The sequence below is a fragment of the Elephantulus edwardii genome, unplaced genomic scaffold (genome assembly GCF_000299155.1).
Source record: "Elephantulus edwardii isolate Elephantulus edwardi_28Jun2011 unplaced genomic scaffold, EleEdw1.0 scaffold00008, whole genome shotgun sequence".
In the NCBI taxonomy this organism is placed as follows: domain Eukaryota; kingdom Metazoa; phylum Chordata; class Mammalia; order Macroscelidea; family Macroscelididae; genus Elephantulus; species Elephantulus edwardii.
Window position 1 is genome coordinate 2,399,253 of NW_006399758.1, and position 12,552 is coordinate 2,411,804.

Sequence of the window (12,552 nt, forward strand, 5' to 3'; positions counted from 1 at the left end):
AGGGACCTCTCTAAATTATTGAGGAGCAATAACATCAATTTCAAGGCTAAGGTGCACCTGATTCAGACCATGGCATTTTTAGTCACTTTCTTTGCCTCTGAGAGCTGGACAATGACTAAGGATGACAGAAGAATACTGGATGTCTTTAAATTGTGATGTTGAAGAAGAGTGTTGACTATCCCATGGACTTCCCATAGAACAAACATATGTCTTGGAGAAGTTGCAGTCAGAGTGCTCCTTGGAGGCCAAGATGATATAGTTTGGAGATATTGCTAGGAGAAGTCATTCCTTTCAAAAGTGATACAATGCTTGACAGCGAGGGAGGGGAAGACCCTCAACCAACTGAGTTGACACAGTGACAGCAGAAATGGGCTTGAGTGTGTCAATGACGCACTCAATGTGAGGATAACACAGGATAGGCAGGGATTAGATTGGTTCATCTTGGAGTCATACTAAATTTGATGACACCTAACAATAACAGTTACCAAGGAATGAGTTCCTGGTGAACATGTTATGTGCTGGAGGAGTAAAATTATTCACAGGCTTTAAATGACTGACTTTTCAGAAGAAGATGATTAAGCTTTTCTTCTGAGGTGCATCGTGGAGCTCAAATCACCAATCTTCTGGTTAGCAGGCTATTGCTTAACCATTTGTGCCACTCAGGGACTCAAGTAAAATATCATTATCATAAGGAAGTTGTTGTTTGGTGGTGTTGAATTGCCTCCGACTCACAGCAATGCTATATACGCTGCCTGATCCCAACTGTACTTAAACTCATTGTTGCACTCATTGTGCAATTCATCTTGTTGATGGACAAGAGTACAAATGTTGGGTTTTGATATTTTAAGTATTGGGGGGATTGGGGAGCATTTCATCATGGATATTGCATTAGAGTTAAGTCTTTGAAAAGCAAGTAGAATTTTGAAAGACTGGCATGACAGGGAGACTAGTCAAGATCAGAGAACCACAGAAGCAAGTGCCTAAAAGTGAAAAATTGAACGTTGTCAGCAGGGATCTGTAGTGTTCCAGTTTGGCAAAAACACATCAATGTTCAGGGTGGATTTGAGTTGATACAACTGGGGGAAAGTTGGCCTTCAGTCCATTCAAATTCAGTGACCCTGTAGGACATGTTTGGAAGATGTGATCTCTAGCTGTGTGTATTGTAATAAACCTGCCTTTCTTGCAGTTGGAAAAACAGTTTTCACCCTTTAGGCTGGAGACAAAAATTAACCTTCAGGTTCAAACACTGTGTCAGTCTTTGTAAAAATCACTCAACAGTACTTTAATTGTGCCTGTGTAAGGGAAGTACTCACTGGTCCTCTTAAAGAAAGTCACAATTAAATGAAGTAACCAAAATGAAATCTTTTTGAGAATTTATTGTATGTATCTTTAATTCACTTCTTCTTCTGAAGAGGAATGCTTTTTCTCCTCAATCTACATTTGGAATTTCTTACAACACAAAATCCTGATTGTTCTTGGGAGAGGTGTTTGAGATCTTGCCCAAGCATATGTTTATAGGTGATCTAGAATGTAAACTCAGCTATAGTAGGGTTGTGGTAAGCCTTTCCTCATTATGGAGAAAAGGCTATGAAAAAATTGTATTTGGCTTTCAAAAGTTATCTTAAGTCCAGTATTGTCAATGGTAAGATCATATCCACATGTCTGTAAAGAATACCATTTAATATGACTACTATTCAAATTTATGTGCCAAAAACTAATGACAAACACGAAGAAATCAATTCTTTTTTTACCAGCTTCCACAATCTGAAGTTGATCAAATATGTAATCAAAGTGCATTGATAATTGCTTAAAATTTGAATCCAAAATTGGAAACAGAGAAAAATTAGTAGTTGGAAAATATAGTTTTAGTGATATAGATGGTATCAGAGATTGTGTGGTAAAATTTCGCAAGGACAGCTACGACATATTTATTCAAAATATGTTTCAACAACACAATGGTCATCTATACACATAAACCTCATCAGATGTAATACACAGGAGTCTAATCGACTACATACTTAGAAAGAGACAATGATGAAGCTCAATATCATCAGTCATGGAAAGACCAGGGGCTTACTGAGGAGGGGAATGTCAAGTGTCCATAAGTAGGTTCTAAATGAAGAAGAAGAAAATGGAAACTTGTCTAGGAAAGCCAAAGAGCAACCTCGAGTACATCACACCTAAATTTAGCAATCATCTCAGAACTAGATTTGATGTCATGAAACTAATGTCAGGCAAGTTGTGGGATGATATCAAGGACATCATACCTGAATTAAGCAAAAGGTGAGAAAAGGAAAGAAAGAAATGATCAAAATAGGTTTTAGAAGAGAATGAATCTTGCTCTTGGATTTAAAGTAGCTAAAGTGAACAGAAAACTGATTAAATTAAGAAGTGAACAGAGATTTCAAAAGGCAACTCAGGAAAATAAAGCCAAATATCAAGATGAGATGTGCAAAGACCTAGTGTTAGAAGTCCAAAAGGAAAGGACATGCTTGGACTTTCCCAAACGGAAATAAATGAAGAACAAACTTGGACCTTGAGTTGTAATAGTGGAGGATTTTACAGTGGTGCAGTTTGTAGGTAATTTCTCTGCTAACTCAAAGACCTTGCCTTTCTGGATGTTCAAATTCCACCAGCAGCTCTGATGGAGAAAAATGGCAATCTCTTCCTGTGTGATTTACATCTTTGGAAACCCACTGAGGACCAACTGTGAGTTTGTTCCCTCTTGAAGGCCATGAGCAGTAGAATAGACAAAGGATTGAATGGCACAGGAAGCATAAAAAAGATGATGGAAGAAATACACAGATTCACTATACACAAGCCACTAATCAGTGGTCAACCAATCCATAAAGTGCATATGATCAACAACTGATGTTTTTAAAGGGATAAGTTCAAGCAAGCATCACTGAATTTGGTTTGGTTTTTTATGAAATACAAATAAAGATGTTTCAGCAAATGGATGCAAAATTGGAAGATTTTCCCATCTATGCCAAGATTTTTGGAAGCTACCTGAGCAAGAGACTCAAAGAGAGTCATACTTGTGTCTATTCCAAGGAGCAATGTGGTTTCACCCTCTCCAGGATGAACCTGTTCATTCTGTTAGCAGTCCACGGTATATTCAATACTCTTCTCCAACACCACAGCTCTACGGTATCAATTTTCCTTCTGTCATCCCTAGTCATTGTCCAGCTCTCTGACGCACAGCAAATGATTGCAAAAACCATGGCCTGTATTAGGCACACTTTAGTCTCCAGACTGACATCATTGCTCTACAGTACTTAGGAGATGTCTCTAACAACAAACTTTCCCAACGCAATGAATCTTTTCATTTCCTGGCTTCTGGTGTCAAGAGTGTTGATTGTGGAGCCAAGCAAACTAAAGTTGTTTACAATCTCAAACTCTTCACCATCCATTATGATGCTACCAATTGACCCAGTGGTGAGAATCTTTGTTTTCTTGATATTCAACTTCAATCCAGATTGAAGGCTACAGTCCTTGACTGCAAGCACTTCAGGTCCTCCTCAGTTTCAGTAAGCAAGGTTGTATCATCTGCATAGCACAGAGTGTTGCCACACTCCAATCCTGATACCACATTTCTCCTCATAGAGCCCAGCCTCCCAGATAATATGTTCTGCATATCGTTTGAATAGGTATGGAGATAGAACACATCCCTGGCATACACCCTTCCCAATTTTGAACCATACAGTATCCTTCCTTTGTTCTGATGACTGACCCCTGGCCAAAATATAGGTTTCACATAAGCATGATCAAGTGTTCTAGGATTCCCATTCTTGTCAGAGTTAACAACAGTTAGTTGTGGTTCACCCAACTATGCCTTTGCATAGTTAACGAAACACAAATAGACATTCCTCTGCTATACCCTGTTTTCAGCAAAGATCCATCTAACACTAGCTACAATATCCCAGACTGCACTTCTGGCAGTTCTCTATTGATGTGCTGTTCCAGTCGTTTTTGGATAATCTTCAGCAGAATCTTGCTTGCGTGTGATATTGTTCAATAATTTTCACACTCTGTTGGATCACTTTTCTTTGGAATGGGAACAAATATAGATCTCTTGCAGTCAGTTAGCCAGGTGATTTTCCTCAATATTTCTTCACACAACTTGGTGAGCATATCTAGGGCAGCATCTGTTTGTTGAAATATATCAATTGGTATACCATCAATTCCTGGGGGTCTTTTTTTTGCCAATTCTTTCAGAGCAGCTTGAACTTCCTGCTTCATCACCACAGGCTCTTCCTCATACGTTGTTTCATGAAATTCTTCTTTGCCCACCAATTGCTTTTGGTACAATGTCTCTATATACTCTTTCCATCTTCTTTTAATACTTCCTGGATCATTTACTATTTGGACCAAAGCATCCTTAAGTATTGCAACTAGAAGTTTGAATTTGTTCCGTAATTCCTTGAACTTAAGAAATGCTGAGTGAGTTTGGCCCCTTTAATTTTCTGGCTCCAGCTCTTGGCACATTTCATTATAGTACTTTACTTTGTCTTCCCGTGCTGCCCTTTGAAATCTTCTGTTAAGCTCTTCATAATGTCTTGACTTTTTCCCCTCTCTGTTTTGGTTTCTCGGTGCTCTATTGCAATATTCAGAGTCTCTTCTGATATCCATTTTGGTCTTTTCTTCCTCCTCTGTCTTTATAATGACCTTTTGCATTCTTTCTGGATGATATTCTTGATATTCTCCCATAACTCATGTGGTCTTCCATCATTGGTGTTCAAGGCCTCAAACCTGTTCCTGAGATAGTTTTGAAATTCAGGTGGGATAGACTCAAGATCATATTTTTACTCCCATGGATTTGATTTAATTTTCCTTAGCTTAGCTTGAAGTTGCATATGAGTAGTTATAATTTTATTGACCTATGGTCTATGTGCAGGTGCACTATTTGTCTATAGACAAATAGGCAGTCATTCAAATAGAGCTAAGAGATACTACATGGTTTAAAATTGGGAAAAGCATTTCATGTGTCTTGTATCCTTTTACTGTATTTATTCAATCTGTATGCTGAGCAAATAATCTGAGTAAAAGGACTATATGAATAACATTGTGGCATCAAGATTGGAGGAAAACTCATTAACAACCTGTGATATGCATGTGACATACTCTTTTTGTTGTTTTGGGGAGAGGTTTTTTTGCAGGTGGAATACTCTTCCTTATTGAAAGCAAAGAGGACTTAAAGTACTTACTCATGATCAAAGACTACAAGTTTTTACACCTCAACATAACAAAAAAATTCTCATTTTTTGATTAATTGGATTAATAAGCAACGTTATGATAAATGGAGAAAAGATTTGCATTTTCAAGGATTTCATTTTCTTTGGATTCACAGTAAATGTCCAAGGAAACAGCAGTCAAGAAATCAACTGATGCTCTGCATTGGGCAAATCCGGTACAAAAGACTATTTCAGATTATTTAAAGGCAAGGATATCACTTTAAGAATTGAGGGGTACGTGCTCCAAGCTATGACATCACTTCCAATAGTCTCAAATGCACGTGAAAGCCAGATAATAAATTGAGAATACAGAATAAAAACAGGTGTTTTGGAATTCTAGTTTTAGCAAAGAATATTGAATATACCATGGTATATAAAATAAATAGTAAAATAAATCAATGTATATTGGAATAAGTATAGCCAGAATGCACCTTAAGAGCCAGTATGGGAAGACTTTCTCATACTTTGTGCATGTTATCCTGGAAAAGAACAGGATCCTTTGAAAAAGGTCAGCAAAACAGGAAGATACTAAATGACACAGGTTGACACAGTGGTTGTGACAACATGCTCAAGCAGACAGAGGATTGCAAGCATGATGCATGACTAGCAGTGTTGCATTACAGCCTCCGTAGACACAGTCACTATGAGTTGGAACCAATTCAACAGCCCTTACTAACATAAGAACAACAACTCATTTTCCTCTCTCCAGGCCCAGGGAATATTATGAGTCTTGACTTTCTGGATGGAGTACTACCGGAGCATTTGTGATAAAATGAGCCAGCCTCTCCACATGGAGGTAGGCCAGTATACAGGAAGGATATATATAATTTAAAGAGCTTAAGATCGTGGTTAAAGCTGTGGACTTCAAACCAGAAATAAGTTTTCAGAGCAGTTGTAAACCATTCTTTGAGTAATTTTTATAATCCTCAAGCACTCAATGATACTTTATTTAAAATAAAACAAAACAAATAAACATTAACTACTTGGCCTTAGGTTTGCTATGGGAAGTTAAGTATCAACCATCCAACTTTTGAAGCTAGAAGCCATGTAATTGCTATGCACTTTCATTTCTGGGTAAAGATTTGAGGGACTGAAGTGAGCTGGGGCTTCTCTTGAATTGCAAGTGCAGAAACAGCAGCCACATGGACAGAAAGGAAGGCAGTAAGATAGAAGAACCAGAAGAACCTGCTCTAGATCGTAGATGAGGCAGTGACCTGGGGAACTTGGAAAAACAACCTGGGGAAATAACGAGACAAGCCCAGACTGAAGGACATTCTACAAACAACTGGCCTGTACTACTCAAGAATGTTAATTTCATAAAGGACAAAGAGAGCCTGAGGAACTGTTACAGGGTAAAGGAGACAAGCACGCCAACCAAGTGAAATGTTTGATCCTAGATTAGATTCTAGGTTAAAAACGTAAAGGACATAGTGGCAGAATTTGAATAAAGTATACACATAGTAGTATACTCCTGAATAATAGTAATGTAAGTGTTAATTCTTGAGCTGTTTTCTTGAATTATGATTGCATAACAGAATAACTTTTCCTTAAGAGACACTTGGGCATTTTGGGTTGATGAAATATTTAGCCAAAAATTAATGGCAGTAATGTGTGTGTTAATAGGAGACACAGAAAGCAAATGCAGCACTGAAGATAGTAATTTGACAAGTAAGGACTCAATACATAATAACTTATTACTCAGAGTGTGGCTCTATTTAGTGTAGGAGCAGATGACTTGACTTAGCAGTCACATTTTTCTAAATCTTGAGAAATAAAAGTCCATGATTAAAATACTCAGTGATTCATTTGTAGGCATTTGGATACAAGAAGCTGGAGTCGAAAAATCAAGAGACTAGCTCATTTGGCATTTTTTTTTTTTTGGCATTTCTTAAGATGAAGGAACTGATGAAAAATTTCAAGCCTTGAGTCACAATACTTAAGGGTGCTATGGGCAGAGTATTGAATGATACAGGAAGCATTTAAAAAAAGTTGGAAAGAGTACACAATCTCACTGTGCCAAAAAGAATTGACTGACAAAGTAGAATTTCATGATCAGTGTATGACCAAGAGGCAATGGTGAGAAAAAAGGGGAAGTTCAAGCTGCTCTGACAGAACTGGGAAAAAAAACAAAACAAAACAGGAACCAGCACCAGGAATGGATGGAATATCAATTGACACATTTCAACAAACAGATACAACCATGGATGTGCTCAACAGGCTGTGCCAAGAAATGTGGAGGACAACTACCTGGCCAAATGACTGGAAAAGGTCCATATTTACTCCCATTCCAATAAAAGGTGATCCAACAGAGTGAAGAATTTATCAAATAATATCACTAATACCACACACAAGCAAAAACCTGCTGAAAATTATGAAAAAGTTACTGCAACAGTACATCAATAGAGATCTGCCAGAAGTGCAAGCTGGGTTTAAAAGAGGCTGTGGCACAAGGGACATCAGAACTAATGTCAGATGAGTCCTGACTGGAAACAGAGAGTACTAGAGCAATGTCTGTGTTCATTGTCTATTCAAAGACACTTGACTGTGTGGATCAAAATAAATTTTGACTGCCTGGTTCTTCTCACGGCCACAGTGGCAGCCACGACTCTCGTGATATTTCCCGCCGTCACTAGACGTGACACATGGCCAGTTGGTGGCGGCTTCTTTGGCTCCTTTTGTTCCCGGAGCTGACTCGTCCCAGGAGTTCCCAAGCGAAGCACCATGACGTCCGCTTTGGAGAACTACATCAACCGAACTGTTCCTGTTATTACTTCTGATGGAAGAATGATTGTGGGAACTCTGAAAGATTTTGACCAGACCACTAATTTGATTTTGTATGAAAGTCATGAACGAGTGTTCAGTTCTTCACAGGGAGTAGAACAAGTGGTTTTAGGATTATACATTGTGAGAGGTGACAACGTTGCAGTCATTGGAGAAATTGATGAAGAAACAGATTCTGCACTTGATCTGGGAAATATAGCCCATTAAAGAAAATCTATGTACATTCGACATCTGTAAATCTTTGTATAGAAACAGATTATTCTGAGGAAGATGTGCAGAATTTTTATGAACATGTAATTATGGCTTTTGACTCATTCATTCATTGCAATATGATATGTAACTTATATTTTTACATTTTACTAAAGTAAAATTTTATTTTGGCCTAAATCATAGGTCTGGTAGCCTGATAATACCCTTAAATAATGTGAGAATCTAGTGATTATTTTGGAAAGTTTTATAAGAAACCAGTACTTCTTGATGATTTAGTATTTATAGAAAACATATTGAAAAGAGAAGTGTGTGGTATACAAATCAGACACACAAATAACATCAAAAGCATAGTGCCTTTCCATGATTTATAAGAAATTCATAGGAAGTAAGTCGGCTGTGTTTACTTCCTAGGAATTTAGGGTAACCTAATTCTAACTCTTCAGAGGGTCAAGGACTGCAGCCTTCAATATGGATTGAGGCTCAATGTCAAGAAATCAAAGATTCTCATCACTGGGCCAATTGGCAGCATCAGGATGGATGGTGAAGAGATTGAGATTGTTCACAGCTTTAGTTTGCTTAGCTCCACAGTCAACACTCTTGGCACCAGCAGCCATGGGAGTATTGCAATGGGAAAGTCTGCTGTTAGGACCTCTCCAAATTACTGAAGAGCAATGGTGTCTCTCTGGAGACTATAAAGCATCTGATACAGGCCATGGTCTTTGCAATCACTTGCTATGCTTCAGGGGGTTGGACAATTACTAGAAATGATAGAAGGAGGATTGATGCCTTTGAGCTGTGGTGCTGGAGAAGAGTATTGGATATACCATGGACTGCCAAGAAAATAAACAGATTCATCCTAGAGAGGGTTAAACTGGGCTGCTCCTTGGATTCTGAGACTTCATCTGACATACTTTGGACATGTTGTAAGGAGGGACTGGTCCTCGTAGAGGCACATCATGCTTGGGAGGGTGGAGGGACAGCGCAGGAGAGGAAGGCCCTCTATGAGGTGGAATGATTCAGTGACTAGGGTAATCTAGATGGGTGTATTAGAGACAGTGCAATTGGCACAGGACAGAGCAGAGTTTAGGGCTGTTGTACATAGGGTTGCTATGACTAGCAAAGGATTCGATGGCACATAACAACAACGACCCTAATTCTAACTACCAGTGTGTTTGCTTTTAGAGTTCATTACCAGTACTTTGTTGAGTTGCCCCCCTGCCACTTAGAGATGTGAATAAAAATGTATTTCATTGGGGGAAAAAAGGAAAACTATCAGTGAAGTTGTAATGGATGGGGGCAAAAATAGATCTGAATGTTAACGATTAGAAAAATTAAGATTGGTGGGAAAGCTCGGTAAAATCTTTGGATGCTCAAGAAATAATGGACAGATTTTATGACGACTATATTATTAGGTGAAAAAAATTAATGTTTTTCTACTTATTAATTTTTAAGAATTGAGGAAGTTCTTGTATTAAAGCAGTTTTGGCTTATAAATATTTCTAAAGCTCAGTTTCTACTAGGCAACCTTTGTGACTTAGTTAGTTCCATAAACGGGGTTACAAAAGATGTAAAAGTGTGTTTGTATGAGTATCAGAAACAATCTTACTGATTTTATTAATGAATCAAAGTAGATAATCTTTGAAAAAATTATGACTAAGTTTTGAAGAATAGGAATCCCATAATACTTGATTGTGCTCATGCAAAACCTATATTTGGGCCAGGAAGCAGTCGTTAGATCAGAGCAGGGAAACATGCACGGTTCAGGAAAGGGGTACATCTGGAGTGCATCATATCTCCATAACTTTTCAATCTAAATGTGGAACAGATCATTTAGGAAGCTGAGCTTTATGAGGAGGAACATCAGGATTGGAGGAGACTCATCAATAACCACAATGCAGATGACACAACCTTAATTGCCAAAACTGAAGAGGACCTGAAGTATCTGCTAAAGAAAGCCAAGGACTGCAGTCTCCAATATGGATTGAAGCTCAACATCAAGATGACAATTGGCAGCACCACGGTAGATGGAGAGAAGATTGAGACTGTAAACAATTTCAACTTGCTCAGCTCCACAATCAACACTCTTGGCACCAGTAGTAAGGAAATAAAAAGATGAATCGTACTGGGGAAGTATGTTGTCAGAGACCTCTCCAAAGTGCTAAAGAGCTGTGATGTCAGTCTAAGACTAGGATGTGCCTGATCCAGGCCATGGTCTTTGCAATTACTTGCTATACATCAGAGAGCTGGACAATAACTAAGGATGACAGAAGAAGAATCAGTGCTTTTGAGTTGTGGTACTGAAGAAGAGGAACATACCATGAACTGCCAAGAAAACAAACAGGTCTGTCTTGGAGAAGGTGAAACCAAGTTGCTCCTTGGAGGCAAAGATTTTAAAGTTCCATCTCACATATTTTGGGTATATTGCCAAGAAAGACAAGACCTTGGAGAAGGCCATCATGCTTGGTTGGTGGAAGGATAACACAGGAAAGGAAGACCTTAGAAGAGATGGATTGACACAGTAACTGGGTTTATGAAGACAGGTGTGTCTAAGACAGTGAGATTGGCTCAGGATAAGATAGGGTTTACAACTATTGTGCATAGAGTCACTATGAGTCACAGGTGACTCGACAGCACATAACAACAACAACATAAGGTGAGCAAGGTAACCAGGAAAACATTCACTCCTCAGAATAACAACCATATAAGGTCAAAAAAAGCAGCATTCGCCCAAGGATAAAGCCCTGAAGGAAGCAAGAAATAGGATAGAAGGATTAATGGAAATGTGAATTACAGGGAAGAAGTAAGAAAAATGCAATTACACTCTGTATTTTATGATTAATGTTATAAAACAAAATACATATGAATGATTGACTGAAAAACCAATAGCTTTGGAGAACAAATGCATTAAAAATAACTGGTGATTCACATGTAAAAGTGGGAAACACAAAGAAGAACCACGCTTAAAAATATGGCTTTAGTGATGCAAACAAGGCCAGTGGTCACATAAGCAAATTTTGTATGATGAACAATGTATTCATTACAAACAATCATTTAAAACACACACACACACACACACACACATAAATGGTGACTATATATGTGGGAGCCCTGGTGCTGTAATGGTAAGAATCTGCACTGCAATCCAGAGGGCTGAATCCATCAACTCCTCCTTAGAAGAAGGATGGGCAATCTTCTCCCATATGATTTACTGTGTCTGAAAACACACTATCTGGTCAGCTATGGGTCAGTTCTGACCGGATGTTACACAACAACAGCATGCATGTGAAAGAGAGCTCTGATGGCTTAGTGGTAAATTGTTATCCCAACCCAAGGGCACATAGTTCAAATCCACCAACTGCTCTGTGAGAGAAAGACATATTTACAGTCTCTGAAAATTTGCTGGCAAATGAGTTGGTTCCAATTCAATGGTATAAAACAACAACAATTTACATGTGAAAGGGAGCTCAGGTGGCCTAGTGGGTAAGGAGTTTCAGCAACCTAAAGGCAAGCTGTTTAAATCCACAAATTTAAGGGAAAAGATGGACAATCTTCTTCCACATGATTTGCCAGTCCTGAAAACCTGCTGGGGACTCAGTTATAACTAAGTCAGTTCCAACAGTAGTGAATATTCATAGACCTCCTTGGATAGAATTCACAGTAATCAAATTGATATCTGTGGGAGGGAAATGTGGAGATTACCAGAAAAGTATGTACAACAGAACACACGTAGACTAACAGAGAGGGAAACAGAACCAGAAGAGTCAGAACAAAGCCAGAAGTCAACTTTGGAACAAAACATTGCTCAAATACAAGCTCAAATTAAAACTGAAGAGAATTGGAAACAGATCCATAAGAGTCGAAATAAAACCTCAACTATACCACACCTAAATTTAGATACTTTCTCAAGAATGCATCAAATCTATGCATTGAACACTGATGACTGAAAACCAGATGAGTTGTGGAATGATATAGAGAATATCAAACATAAATAAATTATAAGTTCGAAACAACAGGAAAAACAGAAAAGATAAAAATGAACATCAGAAGACTCATATATATGATCACAGAGGTGCTAAAATGGAAAAAACATAAAATTATGAAGAGAGTTGAGCAGATTTCAAAGGGCACTTAAAGAACACAAAACAAAGTATATTGAGAAGTATAAAATCTGGAGTCAAAAAAACAGAGGACCACATTCAGTATTTCTCAAGTTGTAAGAATTGAGGAATACATTCAAGTGTTAATTCGTAACATGAAATAACTGTAGGCACAATACATTCAAGTGTTAATTCATGTTGTTGTTGTTATGTGCCATTGAGTCGCCTGC

General features: G+C 38.2%; 1 pseudogene; it reads right to left on the minus strand.

Moving 5' to 3' along the window:
- LOC102847370 overlaps positions 1 to 7,957 on the minus strand; it is a 117,871-nt pseudogene extending 109,914 nt beyond the window's left edge.
- Positions 7,958 to 12,552: the final 4,595 nt, after the last annotated feature.